The 17213-nt window shown below is 39.9% G+C and overlaps 1 protein-coding gene across 3 annotated transcripts in view; it reads left to right on the forward strand.

Moving 5' to 3' along the window:
• The first annotated feature begins 13172 nt into the window (after positions 1 to 13172).
• The window catches only part of LOC134220953 (fructose-bisphosphate aldolase-like), a 68892-nt gene continuing 64851 nt past the window's right edge, over positions 13173 to 17213 (forward strand). For all 3 annotated transcript variants that reach the window (XM_062700114.1, XM_062700113.1, XM_062700111.1), the window contains exon 1: positions 13173 to 13325. The gene's annotated coding sequence lies outside the window, so the exon portion shown is untranslated. The remainder of the gene's footprint in view (positions 13326 to 17213) is intronic.

Here is a 17213-nt window from a genome sequence, read left to right on the forward strand (position 1 = left end):
AAGATCGTCGTCAATAATAATGGAGTTGAATTTAATTTCACATTTAGGGATTGCAATGCCTCTGGCTTCGACAATTAAATTTGTCAAAGATACATTATCAGAGCATTATCAATATCACTTTTGGTATCGAAAGGAATAATATATAAATCCAAATCAGCTCTATGATAATTAAAAGTAGAGCTGATTGGATTGTTAATGGGTTCTTGTGAGATTTCAAATGCCACAGGAAGGTGATCAGAGTCAAAGTCAGCATGAGTTACCAATTGGCCACACAGCTGTCAAGACGATCATTTCGGTAAATATTGTCATTTCGATCTCTTTGCAGGCAGCAAGGACTATGTCCAAGGGCTTGACTATCCCTCCCCAGGCCATCTGCGAGCTGTGATGGTCTTTCGTGTTTGCTATTCAATATTGCTTTGGAAGAGGTTTCGGATTAACACGAGTGGTACAATTTTTAATATGTCCGTCCAGCTATTTAGCTTCGCCGACGACATAGATATTATGGCACGTTACTTTAAGAAGATGGGAGAAGCCTACATCAGACTGAAGTGGGAAGCTAAGCGGATCGGACTAGTCATCAACACGTCGAAGACGAAGTACATGATACGAAGAGGTTCAAGACAAGACAATGTGAGCCACCCACCGCGAGTTTGCATCGGTGGTGACGAAATCGAGGTGGTAGAAGAATTTGTGTACTTGGGCTCACTGGTGACTGTCGAAAATGATACCAGCAGAGAAATTCGGAGACGCATAGTGGCTGGAAATCGTACGTACTTTGGAATCCGCAAGACGCTCCGATCGAATAGAGTTCGACGCCGTATCAAACTGACAATCTACAAAACGCTCATTAGACCGGTAGTCCTCTACGGGCACGAGACCTGGACGATGTTCGTGGAGGACCAATGCGCACTTGAAGTTTTCGAAAGGAAAGTGCTGCGTACCATCTATGGAGGGGTGCAGATGGCGGACGGTACGTGGAGGAGGCGAATGAACCACGAGTTGCATGAGCTGCTGGGAGAACCATCCATCGTTTACACCGCGAAAATCGGACGACTGCGGTGGGCCGAGCACGTAGCCAGAATGTCGGACAGTAACCCGGTGAAAATGATTCTCGACAACGATCCGACGTTCACATGAAGGCGAGGTACGCAGCGGGCAAGGTGGATCAATCAGGTTGAAGATGACTTGCGGATCCTCCGTAGACTGCGTGGTTGGCGACGTGTAGCCGTGGACCGAACCGAATGGAGAAGACTCTTATATACCGCACAGGCCACTTCGGCCTTAGTCTGAATAAATAAATAATAATATTGGATCTGTTTTGATGAAAATACCAGGTTTTGAATATGTTTCAGTTATAATGGCAATGTGCACAATCTGGACTGATAGGAAGTTGAATAATTCAGCTTCCTTGCCCTTTAAAGAGCGGGCATTCCAATTTAAAATTTTCAAAGAATTATTTGGATCCATTAAAACGAAGTCCAATAGCAATTTTTTGAGTAAATTTGATAACAACCTGAACAGCATCAGTTTTGGTATTTGCTTTGAACATTGCATCAATCATGTGATGCAATTGTTCATTTAGAAAATCAAAGTCGGAAGCAGACATGCTACCTGAGTCGTCAAAACGAACGTTATTTTCCGTTGAAGAATGGGTATGAAAATCATTCATCGTCGGTAGATTTTCCGAAATGATATTTTGCCTGCTTGCTGCGATGCTTGCATAGGTAGGGTAAGACGATATAATATGCCCCCCTAAGGCAACTCCTTGATAATTTTTTACTTTTCAACGCAATTTATGCAAAGTTTGTGTTATTTGGTAGTCCAGGAAGTCGCAAATGCATTAGCCATGAGTATTCATATAAAAATACTACAGATAACGCGAAATAAAGCTTTTTTGAAAAATCATGAAAAAATGGATATCAAAAAGTGCCTGGGCAATACGCCCCACCTTAACCAAAGACGTTTAATTGCCCTTCATTAGTATTTTATCAATCCCATAATAAAAAAGGCTACAAATCCTTATGCGCTTGACATTAAAAAAACAACAAAGGTCCATTCAAGCAGGTGTGAATTACATTTCAATATTTTCCATACAATTTGGAAGCAACTGCTGCAGGCTCGCTGCGCTTGTATCCAGTTGGTAAGGGCATATCGTCCTGCCTACACTGGGGCGTTTTGGCCAGTGACCATGCCTGCCGTATCCTAATGGAACTATCAATTCTATACTTTCGCCTCTAATGCTATCATGAACATGTACGTCCAAGTTTGGAAGATGATATTAGCATTTCCATATCACAGTGAAACATGTTTTTGAAAATCGTAACATTTTTTAAGATGTAAGCAATTGTATATCATATTAACCACTGAGAAAAGTAATTTTGTTGCCCAACTGAGTGTTCCAGTGCAAGTTTTGCGGACAGTATGCCAGAGTTAAGGGTAAGCGATAACACATTTTTTCCAGACGAAACGAAACGAAACGAAATTAGAAATGCAACTGTTTAATCGGAACGAAGCGAAACGAAATTCAAATTTTCTTCCGAAACTTCGAAACGAAACGAAATCCGGGTCCATTTAATTCGAAATTTTACGAAACGAAACGAAATTTAATTTTTTTCCGCGAAATTTTTATTAAATAGCTTTTTTAGCATTATATGAATAATGCAAAAAAACGAATAAAAAAAATCCGCGGAGAAAATAATTTTGTTTAATATTTTTTGAGTCAAGGTCGTAGATTTTTTTCTCTAAAATAAAATGTTGATGCGACAACCAGTGTTGTAAAACGTCATTTGCATTCTTTTTCATAATTTTTCCAGAACTTTTTTCAGTAGTTAGCTATCAACTATCAAGTATGGCGAACTTATAGCGCTTAAATGTAGCTACAACTTTGTCTAACAAGAAATTGCTATAAGCAAATTATTTTGAGCTTTTTAGTGGAATGTTTTCACCTGTCATAAGACGAGTTTATACAATCCCATTGAATTCCACCACTTAATTGTATCTTGACAAATACGTATTTCGACCTCAACAGTAAGGCCGTCTTCAGTGTCTCGTACTTGACTCGACTTAAGTCGAGTCACAGGTAATGGAACCAATTTTGTGAACAAGGAATGGAGACAGTTTGCGGTTGAATGGGAGTTTCAGCATTCCACGTCAGCCCCTCATCACCAGCAAGCTAATGGAAAATCCGAGGCAGCAGTCAAAATTGCGAAAAGATTGTTGAAGAAGTCGGAAGAATCGACCGTTGATTTTTGGTATGCTCTATTACACTGGCGTAACATACCAAATAAAATCAGATCCAGCCATGCAGCCCGCTTATGCTCGCGCAGTACACGCTGTGGGCTGCCAACATCTTTCGCCGAAGCCTGTTCAAAATGTTCCCAACAGTATCGAAGAGACGCGGCGAAAGGCCAAATATCAATACGACAAAGCAACAAGAAATTTACCGGTGCTGGAAACAGGATCACCGGTCTACGTACAGTTACATCCCGAATCGACCAAACACTGGACTGCAGGTACGGTTACCAATAAGATGAACGACCGTTCTTATCTGGTGAACGTGGAAGGATGATTTGATCAATTTGAAGCCATGAATGTACGTCGCCAGTACAATGTACGTCGAGTCAAGTACGAGACACTGAAGACGGCCTTACTGTTGAGGTCGAAATACGTATCTGTCAAGATACAACTAAGTGGTGGAATTCAATGGGATTGTATAAACTCGTCTTATGACAGGTGAAGAAATTGCTGTAAATATGTAATATGGGGCGTGGGAGGCAAAATATCATTCAAATGACATTATGTCAAATGACACGTGACATTTTGGAGAGATTTCACTCTCTAGCCTCAGATGTTATATTTAGAGTAATATACCTTTGGACAAAAATATAGCACTACTCAAGCGTTATGCGTGCATCTAAAATTTTGAAGTAAATTTGGCTTCCGAAGAAAGTTATGAACAAATTAGTCAAATGACATGCAGATGACATTTAACAAGCCTGGCGACAACATTAAAAAATTCGGAAAATTATTCGTTTTGGTGTATGAATGCGTCATTTTATCCACGGATCAATCCACTTTGCAATTACGGCACCTTTCTTGGCAGCAACAAAATGATTTCATTAAATTGAATATTTTTAAAACGTGTGTTCACGTGTGTGTTCGTTCTATTTTGTTCCAGATGCAAACTAGAATAGTGATCGAACATTTGAAATGAAACTGAATCACTACTGATTTCATTCTACATAATTGTTACCCAAATGCCATAGGACTGGCTTAATTTTACAAAAGGACATAGGTAAGTAACAGATCACTTTGGATCTATTCACCATTTTCAAAAGTATGCCCCTCACCATAAACAACGTGAGAATATTCATCGCTTAATATCGCTCAATATTTCCAACAGATTTCATATTGATTATATCTGTTCATCATTTTGAAAAGTATTACAGATTCAAAGTGCCACCCCTCCATTTCAATTAACATTTTAAATAAAGTCTCCAGGTAAATTTTCGACCAAATTCATGAAGATTTATTGAATCTGTAAAATTTTCCAAAATGGTCTTTTCAACAGATCTAAGCAGTTGATTGCAATACAAAACTCGACTTTTTCAAGTTTTTTACTAAGGTCTGTTGGAAATATTAAATTTTAAATTTGAAGTAATTTTTTTTACGTTGTGAGTTTTTTATGATGAGGGGCATTTTTCATCCATCACTTTTTTTTATGGAGTTAGCCTTGGAAGATAAACGAAAATCGTGACTGCTAGATGAAAACCTTTTTTTGTTCCATGACTTTTTCACAAATTCTTTGGCGCGTGGGATGCGCTGACTCTAGCAACACTTTCAAGCTATCTGCATATAGGCATTAGCTTACAGTGGCTAAACGTCCCGGATTATGTGGAACAGTTTACTTGCCTCGCATTTCCTGGTGCCCCGGAAACGTTCCGAATTCCATGATGAATCTGTAAAGCCGTTATTTCTGCAGCTCAGCAAAATAAAGAACAAATTTCCGTGAAAAATACGGTTATTTGCTGATTTTAGCAATAAAATGAAAGCTAGACAGAGTCGTAGCGTGGACTTCCAGCGCCCTTGGCGAATTGTTTATTGGGCGCCCCTCTTCTACTAAGAGAAATCAAATACGTAAATTTTACATCGGGGCAGCAGGGACTATGTCCAAGGGCTTGACGATCCCTCCCCAGGCCACCTGCGAGTTGTGGGGCTTGCCTAGGATGTGGTGGGATTTGACAGTGGGCCCTGTTAAACCTCTATAAAAAGCTGCATGTATCCGCAAGTAGGCCCCACCAAAGCGACCGTGTGCCGCTCAAAGCGCACAAGCCCAAGTCCTGGTGTTAGGTGGGACGCTAAACAGCCCTGACACGACGGCCCTCCGACGAGACAGGAGGTTTGCGCAGGCCCAATAAGCCGCCTAGAAAACCAATCATTACGAACAATATAAGAGATAATGCGACTCGATATAATCGGCAAAGACCTAGGCGACGAATACAGGATCACGATTGGAAGCTTGGAATATGGAATTGCAAGTCGCTAGGTTTCGCAGGTTGCGACAGGATGATCTACGATGAATTACATCCCCGCAACTTCGACGTCGTGGCGCTGCAGGAGATTTGCTGGACAGGACAGAAAGTGTGGAAAAGCGGGCATCGAGCGGCTACCTTCTACCAAAGCTGTGGCACCACCAACGAGCTGGGAACCGGCTTCATAGTGCTGGGTAAGATGCGCCAACGTGTGATTGGGTGGCAGCCAATCAACGCAAGGATGTGCAAGCTGAGGATTAAAGGCCGTTTCTTCAACTATAGCATCATCAACGTGCACTGCCCACACGAAGGGAGACCCGACGACGAGAAAGAAGCGTTCTACGCACAGCTGGAGCAGACATACGATGGATGCCCACTGCGGGACGTTAAAATCGTCATCGGTGACATGAACGCACAGGTAGGAAGGGAGAAATGTATAGACCGGTCATCGGACCGGATAGTCTGCACACCGTATCGAATGACAACGGCCAACGATGCATAAACTTCGCAGCCTCCCGCGGAATGGTAGTCCGAAGCACCTTCTTTCCCCGCAAAAATATCCACAAGGCCACATGGAGATCACCCAACCAAGAAACGGAAAACCAAATCGATCACGTTCTAATCGACGGTATATTCTTCTCCGACATCACGAATGTCCGCACTTACCGCAGTGCGAATATTGAATCCGACCACTACCTCGTTGCAGTATGCCTGCGCTCAAAACTCTCGACGGTGTATAACACGCGTCGAAGTCGGACGCCGCGGCTTAACATTGGGCGGCTACAAGACGGTAGACTAGCCCAAGAATACGCGCAGCAGCTGGAAGTGGCACTTCCAACGGAAGAGCAGCTAGGCGCAGCATCTCTTGAAGATGGCTGGAGAGATATTCGATCCGCCATTGGTAGCACCGCAACCGCTGCACTAGGCACGGTGCCCCCGGATCAGAGAAACGACTGGTATGACGGCGAATGTGAGCAGTTAGTGGAAGAGAAGAATGCAGCATGGGCGAGATTGCTGCAACACCGCACGAGGGCGAACGAGGCACGATATAAACAGGCGCGGAACAGACAAAACTCGATTTTCCGGAGGAAAAAGCGCCAGCAGGAAGATCGAGCCCGTGAAGAAACGGAGCAACTGTACCGCGCTAATAACACACGAAAGTTCTATGAGAAGTTAAACCGTTCACGTAAGGGCCACGTGCCACAGCCTGATATGTGTAAGGACATAAACGGGAACCTTCTTACGAACGAGCGTGAGGTGATCCAAAGGTGGCGGCAGCACTACGAAGAGCACCTGAATGGCGATGTGGCAGACGAAGATGGCGGTATGGTGATGGACCTGGGAGAACGCGCGCAGGACATAATTCTACCGGCTCCGGATCTCCAGGAAATCCAGGAGGAGATTAGCCGGCTGAAGAACAACAAAGCCCTGGGGTTGACCAAATACCAGGAGAGCTATTTAAACACGGTGGTGTAGCACTCGCTAGAGCGCTGCACTGGGTCATTACCAAGATTTGGGAGGAGGAAGTTTTGCCGCAGGAGTGGATGGAAGGTGTCGTGTGTCCCATCTACAAAAGGGCGATAAGCTGGATTGTAGCAACTACCGCGCAATCACATTGCTGAACGCCGCCTACAAGGTACTCTCCCAAATTTTATGCCGTCGACTAGCACCAACTGCAAGGGAGTTCGTGGGGCAGTACCAGGCGGGTTTTATGGGCGAACGCTCCACCACGGACCAGGTGTTCGCCATTCGCCAAGTACTGCAGAAATGCCGCGAATACAACGTGCCCACATCATCTATTCATCGACTTCAAAGCCGCATATGATACAATCGATCGGGACCAGCTATGGCAGCTAATGCACGAACACGGTTTTCCGGATAAACTGACACGATTGATCAAAGCGACGATGGATCGGGTGATGTGCGTAGTTCGAGTTTCAGGGCATTCTCGAGTCCCTTCGAAACCCGCAGAGGGTTACGGCAAGGTGATGGTCTTTCGTGTTTGCTATTCAACATCGCTTTGGAAGGGTAATACGAAGAGCAGGGATTAACACGAGTGGTACAATTTTCAATAAGTCCGTCCAGCTATTTGGTTTCGCCGACGATATAGATATTATGGCACGTAACTTTGAGAAGATGGAGGAAGCCTACATCAGACTGAAGAGGGAAGCCAAGCGGATCGGACTAGTCATCAACACGTCGAAGACGAAGTACATGATAGGCAGAGGTTCAAGGGAAGACAATGTGAGCCACCCACCGCGAGTTTGCATCGGTGGTGACGAAATCGAGGTGGTAGAAGAATTTGTGTACTTGGGCTCACTGGTGACTGCCGAAAATGACACCAGCAGAGAAATTCGGAGACGCATAGTGGCTGGAAATCGTACGTACTTTGGACTCCGCAAGACGCTCCGATCGAATAGAGTTCGCCGCCGTACCAAACTGACAATCTACAAAACGCTAATTAGACCGGTAGTCCTCTACGGACACGAGACCTGGACGATGCTCGTGGAGGACCAACGCGCACTTGGAGTTTTCGAAAGGAAAGTGCTGCGTACCATCTATGGTGGGGTGCAGATGGCGGACGGTACGTGGAGGAGGCGAATGAACCACGAATTGCATCAGCTGTTGGGAGAACCATCCATCGTTCACACCGCGAAAATCGGACGACTGCGATGGGCCGGGCACGTAGCCAGAATGTCGGACAGTAACCCGGTGAAAATGGTTCTCGACAACGATCCGACGGGCACAAGAAGGCGAGGTGCGCAGCGGGCAAGGTGGATCGATCAGGTGGAAGATGACTTGCGGACCCTCCGTAGACTGCGTGGTTGGCGACGTGTAGCCATGGACCGAGCCGAATGGAGAAGACTCTTATATACCGCACAGGCCACTTCGGCCTTAGTCTGAATAAATAAATAATAATAAATTTTACATTTGTAGAACAATTTGAATATCAATACCTAAAGAATGTTTAATGGTTTAAACATACTTCAAATAGCATTCAATATTCAGAGATGTATTGGAAGCAGATACCTGAAATCCACAAAGAAGGATTGAATAAAATACCCTTAAATTATTTGAAATTTTGTTGTACTTTATTACGCAAATAATGTAAGGAATCTTACAGAGTCGGGTTAGAATCTTATAATAAGGCTACGTTTTGTAGTATGGCCTCTAAATCCCTGAAGAAGGTAATGAAATATACAGCGACACGTCGGAAAATAGACGTAACAACGTTTCAGCTGCTTTATAAGACTGAAAGAGACGACAATAGTCATACAAAATAGAGCATAACAGTCGGAAGCATCCCATTAAAAAGATAACCATTTAGATATTTAGACAGATATCGCGATAAAGGGGTCGAGGGGAGGAAGTTTGAAATCAATCATTTTTGCGTGATGCACTAAATGAATACTTCCTTTATGGTTTTTGCAAGCATCTGTAATCTGTGTTCGGAAATGAGATTGCCAGAATCGCTATCGGAACTAGTCGAATCATGAAGAAAAGTTACACTAAAGTGGATTGGTTGAAGGCCGGAATCGCCATCTGGAGTAAGCCCTTGGATGGTTTTTAGATGCCACTGGACCTAGTTGGGTCAATGAAATAAGGTAGGTTTATCGGTGTTCGGAGTTGGTTGGAATCACTATTAGACCTCTTCGATCAAGTGGGTTGGATGGTGGATGAAATCAACATCGGATCTATTCAGATAAAGGAAAATCCTATTCTGGATTGGGGCTGTTGGTGGTCTCGAGGCTCTTATACACATAGTTTGGTCAAAAGAATCCAACTCTGAAACAATTTAGTCGAGGGCCGGAAACGCCATCGGAAGCAGGAGGACGAAGGAAAATATCCAACTCTCGATTTGATTAATATTAAAAAAGAAGAAAACTCTCCTAGCAACAATTCTAACAAAGCAAATATTTAGGAGTTATCGATATTTATCGATACAGCCGCCGATATAACTCAATGTCATTCAGACTACATGGAGTTTTTCTAAATTAAACAAGCAAATTGATATCAAATCGCAAAACCAAACCACTACCACTACAAACCTAGGAGCAAAAGGACCCTTCGAAATTCTGGATTGGCTGGACTATTTACGCGCTTTTTGTACAATCATTTTATGCCAACAACTCGAACGCAGACCTTTTCGATTATTGCTAAATATTAATTGTTAAAAGCAGCAGCACGTCCAAACTAATAACAAACTGCCCTACGGTAAACGCACCGTACCTGTACGATTGTGACAGAAAATTGGTACGATTTTGAAACAATTTAATAATCTGGATCTGAAGGATCTAGAAAATGTGAGAAAATTATAGATTTCCATAATGTACGGAATCAAAAATATCTGAAGGTAGAAGCTTAGGTCATGACAATGATCTCAATCGGAAAGATATGAATCAGTTCCAGAATCCGAAATAAATGAGATACCAGAGAATGTCTCAAATCTGGAGCATTTTTAAATCTGCAAATATCTAACAATCTACTAAATCAGGAAAACTTCTGAAACGTCACCATCTCCATTTAATTGCTTTCAAACAATGATTCTTTAAACTGAATACTTTCAAAAGACAACGGAAAACGGACAATACTCAGTAGTCCAGTGAGGATTATTTCGCTTATCGAAGAGTTTCTACAACTTGAAGAGCAGAAATCGAACAAGCGCCTCATAATACATTACATATTTCATACACTAATCAGTTAATTTAAATAAAAATATAGCATACCAAAACGATGAGATCTACAAATTATTTTACTTCACTGAACAACATTATTGAAATTAACAAATTGAAAGCTAAATGCGTTTCTGTTGAAGATACAGAATTGTATTACGTAGTGAGATTTAGTAAACGAATTTATATGTATAAAATATTGAGTAGAATTTTAATGGCTTTATTCATCATTCATAAAATAAGGAAATTGGAATTATTAAAAATTAATTTCGAAATTCCGCGAAATTCCGTTTAATTTCGTTAAAACAAAGATTTGCAGTCGAAATTTTTGAAATTTAACGATACGGAACGAAATCAGAAAAACAGATTTCGCCATACTCAAATTCCGCGGAATTCCGCGAAATTTCGTTTCGAATGCCCTAAAACGAAATTTTTCAAAATACCGCATATGCTTAGCCAGAGTCGCTCCAGAATATTGAGCAAACAAACATGAAAAGTTACATCAAAACTGTAACTTTTTGTAATTTGCTATTATTTTCATTGTGTAATACAAAAATGCTTCCACATTTACATAGTATGATGGGTTTACAAATACTTATAGGTACCAACTGTTTTTGACCCTTAATTAGTTATAGTTTTCTAGAAATCAAAGGGGGCGTTTTGCCCAGGTGGGGCGCATTATACCGTCTTACCCTACTAGGTAGGCATGTTTGAAAAATTAGAATTCGACGAACTGTTCGTTACCCGGTGAGAACAGGAGCAAAATTTGTTCGTTGATTGTGGTGGGTATGAATTGCTCGACCGGCAAAAGACTGCGGATTTTGAGCGTTTGAAATATGTTCACCCGGTGAATCTGGGTCCTATTGGAATTTCCCATCATCAATTATGCACGGGAATTCAAAACTTTTTTGCGTGAAGAGTATTCCCAGAAATTGGATTTGTGATTTCCCCCACAATTGGCACATTCAAATTTATTGGAATCTTCCCTCACAGGTTGGGTGACCATATGCAATTTTTCCAAAGGAGGACAATTTCTTCAAATTGTGCCGAAAAGGAGGACATTTGGTTGAAAAAGGAGGACAAAAGGACCCGGCCAGAAGTCATGAACCGAATAACAAAACATGATATGGACTTGATTGAAATAAGAGATAAAAGAACAGGCAACAATATCAAAAATTTTCACCGAAATATCATTTAAATATCAATATATGCTATGGATAAGAACAAACTAATGGCACATGATATTGATCACTTATTACATATAGCATAACTTGATCTTCCCATGATATTTTAGTGCAAAATTTTGATATTATCGTCTGATCTTTTATCTCTTATATCAATCATGTCCATATCTCATTTTGCTATCTTATCAACATTTGATATTAATGAGCTATTTTCGTCTACTCGGGGAGGAATGAAATTATCCAACCAAAAATTTCCTGTATTTGATATTAAATTGACTGATTTTTCAGGGCGTCGAGTCAAATTTATTACGAATTTATTAAAATAAAAAAGAAAGAATAAACTCACCATCTTTGTAATGAAATTCTCGTAAACAAGCTTCAACCTATCTGAATAATGGTTCACAAATGTTTGATATATCAATATGCTAGCATTTTAGACAGGACTGCACAGAATTTTAGCAAGAAAAACTGAAATATGATTATTTTCAAATAACTTTACTATCGCATATATCGCAACGTTGAGTAATAGACAGCTGATTGTATATTACTTAAGACACCTACTAGACTTGCGGAGATTATTCCTTGAATGCCAACAAGTTCATGACATGCGAATAAATCTAGACGGCTTACACCATGACCACGAGTCTTTCAATAGTCGTTTATAGAAATTCAAAAATGTTTTCAGGCTGGATACAACTACGGAGATTTTTATGACGATTTTGAAGCTTTCAGAGTATTATTTTAGGATGATTATAGAATGATGAATCCAAAAAAGATAACAATTATTTTTTCATTTTATGTAAATTTGGAACTTTATGTTTAATTAGAGAGTAAATATACACAATGAGCTTCCAAATATAGTCCACGTTGAATGTAGAATAGGCAGTTAACTTTGATTCATTATTCAAATCCATTCTTACACCATTTTTTAGGAACATTATTATTCTCTTTTTGTGGCATGTCTTCACCTGTTATGGCTTATGGGACGAGTTTTTCACATTCCATAGTAGTACAGGCGACCAGGTTTAGATTTTTCTAGGCAATTTTGAAGAAACATACCATGTGTTACGATCAAAAATTATTCAAAGTATGCTTTCTCGCAGCAAACCTTGAGAAGCGTCATTTTAATCATAGCCTTTTACTCACAGTTTCGTCAAATTACCAAACAATTATTTTCAAAACCTTCTGTTGACATCTATTAATACACTCATCTAATTTACATTGATTTTTATCGAAAACTAGATTGAAATGTTTTAAATTAGAACGAAATTAAACGCAAATGTATATTTACAACCCTATATGAAAGTACAAGAATTCAATTTCTTCTTCATTTTCAAACTAATTAAATACAACATAATTTCTGGTAATTGTTCGAGTTTTCTGTGCACGTTGCTTATTCATTCCCCAATATACTTATCAGTTGATCGTGTATTGCATCAGTCTTGAGCAAAGTATGTAAATCCATTCACCGCAGGAGATGATTCATCGCTGAAACAAGATAATGCCTCCCGGGGGCATTGCTTATCACCGCATGTTGTCCCTCAGTAAAATTCCACACCATTTCAAAGATTTCCGTCGTTTTCCAATCAGAACGGAACCGCAGCATACTTTTCCCAATCGATTTTCCAACTGCCCTGCTACGTTACCTACCCGTTACCAGGGCTGTTATCGCCTGTTCTGCCCAGGCAGCGCGAGATGTCGACACCGTGCCGGCTGTCATCATCATCGGCGAAACGTCACCACGCCATGCAGTTAAGTGCTTTACCGCCATGCAGCGCCACCGGCGCGTCATCAGCGACCTTCATTCAACCTTTTGACGTCTCGTTCTGGCTCAAAATACTGGCCACAGTCGTTCGGTTCATTTAAACTGTGTGTGCACGCCTTCCAGTAAAGGTCGCTAGAAGCTGAAATTGTGCTCTCGTTTTTTTGGTGAAGTAGTGAGTACTATTTTAATTGAAATCTTTATCTACTAGTGAAGAAAGTTGATTATTGTGGTGATTTACTGGAGAAAGGTGCAGTGATATATCGTAGGTGGTGACTGAGCGGGGGTTTGTAGGAAATATCTTTTCGCAATGATGTCGTAATGACCCGAGATAATTTGCAACGATAGTGCAGAACGAGTATCGCTCATATCGATAGTGTGCACAATGGCTGACCTCAGCTCTTCAGATAGCGGATGAGTACTATTGTTTTGGATTTTTTAAATTTTATCATTTTGGGATTGCTACAACGTGTAGATTTTATAGATTTGACATTGATTTAACCTTATAATCATGGGAAAAATTTAGCCGAATTCACTTTCATTTTCGTGAAATTTTCTCCTTGACCGAGAAGAGTTAGGGAGGATATTTCCCCTCTTTCCCTTCCAGACTAGAGGTGGTATCATCGCTCTTGCACCTTTCAGATGACCTCTAGCTGGTGTACGTCGATTCGAAGAACGGCATGGATGGTTCCTTCTAATGCTTCTTACAACAGAAATATGCATTTTTATTTAACCAATTGTTATAATTCAGTCGTCAAACTATGAATTGTCTCACAATTCATATGCAATTTTGATACCCACTCTGGATCGTCGATAGATTCTGCGCATATTGCCAATCAAGTCATGTGAGATTTTCTTTGACTGCTTTCGATTTCGAAAACAAATTAGTCTATCCACCTTCGCCCTCGACAATGGCGTTACCCAGTTTATCCAACCGTAGTTCGCAGTAGCTGAAAATAGCTGCATTCTCTGAGACACGTGTTTGTTTGAAGGGAAGCGATTCTGTAGTTTAGATTGTAGTTCCGAACTTCGATCTTTGAACTTTGAGGTCATGGAATTTTCCAGTGATCCAATCACCGACTGCTCGAAAGAACTAGGAATCGAAGAGATAAGAACCGTATCTCGAAGAAATTGTCTATTTTCACTTTCTCGTTTTCGTCTACCGCTCAGAACATGAGTTTCTCCGACGTCATCGTTGCTGCTGTATAGTCAGCAGCGGGTATGCGAGATAGAGATGACCTTCTTTGAGTCTGTGGGTCAAGTTCAATTACGCTTGTATGGTAAGTAACGACTACAGCTGATAATGAGGCATCCTAGACTGTGAATTTTGTTGTTCAAAAATAACTACACTGCACGCTTATGAACAATTCCGAGCAGTAGCAATTGAAGATAATTGATACGAAATGCTGCTTGTTGTGGACTTCGAGCGGCATGGTTCACTTCAGGGCGCATACACTCTTGTATGTGACTAATCCGAGTTCTAACATTGTGGATCGATTGCTCTTGTAGTATGAAATCTTCTTATTTTAATTAACCTTACGAGTCTGATTGAATCACGTTTTTCAAATGCAACTTTCATTTAGAATCTTTTTCTTCAAAATCGAACACTCTGACGTAGTCAGACAACCGCAAGCTCCATTATGTAACGAACGGTCGGTGCTGCGCATGACAGCGTTCTGTTGTTGTGAATGAAACGGTTCTCTACTACTCCTACCCTGCTATCTAGAACCTCGGTGCAGGAAAGATTAATCGACTTTCGCTTTCGTTTAGGATGCTGACCGACTACTGTGCATAAGCAGCGTATAGGTACGTGTGCCAACGATGTTTGGCTCATAGAAACCAAGCCCAAACTATTATGACGATGTGGTGTCTAGCTGTTTTGTTTGAAAATAGTGTACCGTTGATTACAATAATATGATGCAGTACTGTTGACAAGGACGTACTGACACTTTGAATCATAAAAATATTTTCAATCAATAGATAGATATATTTGGACAACATATTTTTTGCTTTTCCAATTATTCTATGCAATCTTCAAAATATGTTATTGTTTCAGAATCATTTCCAATAAAAGAAATAAAACTTAGCAAAGTTTCGAATGTTTATGATATTTTAGAATAATTTGTAACTTGTGTTATTCCACTGTTTATAGAATACTCAGTTGAACTGAGTTCTGACTGTATTTTTCAGTCATGTTATTTTAATCACATCAATGTTTCTAGTACACACAAAAAAGGTTTCTTATTTCAAATGTATTTTCTCGCAGATATTAGAAGCATGCAAACAAAAAATTCAATCAACCGTACTGTTGTTTTAAATAAATTTGAGTCCAACTTGTGTTAAAACATTCCACTGAGAGAAAATAATTTTCTTATGTGTAAGTTTGCAAAATTCAATCCAATTTTAAGTCATGTCAAATGTTTATTTGCTTGGTGGGAATAACTGCTTTTTTTACATGTGATTGAAGGTAGCCTAGGGCCGAAAATCTCGTAAATAAAGAGAATACAATTCAATTCAATGTGATTGAATTTCCAATTCTTTGAGGTGTGTGGTTCGATTCAATTATTAGTATTGTGTCGATGGATACCATTCAATGTTTAGAACCAACTTGCCTAATTAACCCTAATTTTTCGTTACTCAAATATCGAATGTTTCATAATATAGATAAAAGCACATTGTCTACTTTCGAAATTACATAACTTTAAGCAGAGCTCTAACTTTAGTGGATAATACTTCTGGTTTTTTGTCAACAAATAAACAGAAATAAAATCGAAAAATGAATAAAACTGTCAAACACAACATACCGTAGGGCATCAAAATCCGTAAAATTAAGCACACCAGTATATGAAAATGCTTGTTCAAAATTGGAATCAAATGCAAATGAAACGGTTTTCATCAATACAGATGCACATTTGTTCAACATTTACACATTCAAAACTACGAAAAACAAGATAAAATAATTAATTAAATCAATACTTCCTAAATCCACGGTGCCCCGGTAGACCGTTATTATAAAAAAAAATGTCCATCAAAACCAAGTACAGGGCTCGATTCCTGTGGTAATTCTGCACCTCTTGACCAATTTTAAAAAAAAATCCCTAGGAGGAATCTCGAGAAATCTTGATTTGAAGTTTTTAATTAAGAAATTTCAAAAGAATCTATATTTTAATTCAATAATATCCCCAAAATACCTTCAAAGCCATCCAAAAAGTGGTCCAAGTTGTTTTCAACCAGTTTGCATTTGTTGCCTTATTACAATTATAAATTTTTACAACTGATTAAGCTCACCAAACTGACTTAGGTATGTTTTTTGTATGACTTGAAGTCTGTCTTCAAGTATGCTACCTCTCGTTCAGAACCATTCATGAATTGACGTGCAGGCTGCAGATTCTTTGTTGAATGCCATTCAGATTAAAGTTTGTATTTTTTTTATTGTATTCACAAATGTATTCGAGCATCAGAAGTAAAGATTGTAGTACGGAACAAATTGATAAAAAAAAAACAACAGCTTAAAGATTTGTTTAAAGTAGTGTAGCTGTTAAGCATTATATAACAGGTTAGATCTTCGTCAGATGCTGTAACAATTGAATTGACGGAGCTTTGTCATATTCTGAGATTTCCCCGCAAAAGGATCATCGGACTGGTAATGACTTCAAAGATGGCGGTAAGGAAAAGCTACGATTTTCCAGAGTGAGCTCGGCATATAGAATGAGACCTCGAGAACCAAGAAAAACATCAGGAAAAATGCACAAGAGAAAGAAAAAAATCTACAAGCTTTGTGCATATTCTTTTGGGTTTTCGGTTACGACGAAGATAAAATATTCAATTTTTGAACTTTTGAAAACACTTTAATAAAGAAACAAAATGAACCTTTGCTTATCTCCGTCACTACACATCTAGTTCGGAATTGTTAAGGTGGTTATACAACAAAGCCACAAATCGGTCATCTTGGAAACCACGTGCTTTTTCTAGTGATTTTTCAAGAGCACGAATTGAGATAACAACAACGCCCATGGGGATCACAACATCTGTAGATCATTTGATTACTCATGCTAAGCAATCG

This window comes from Armigeres subalbatus, chromosome 3 (assembly GCF_024139115.2).
Source record: "Armigeres subalbatus isolate Guangzhou_Male chromosome 3, GZ_Asu_2, whole genome shotgun sequence".
Lineage (NCBI taxonomy): Eukaryota > Metazoa > Arthropoda > Insecta > Diptera > Culicidae > Armigeres > Armigeres subalbatus.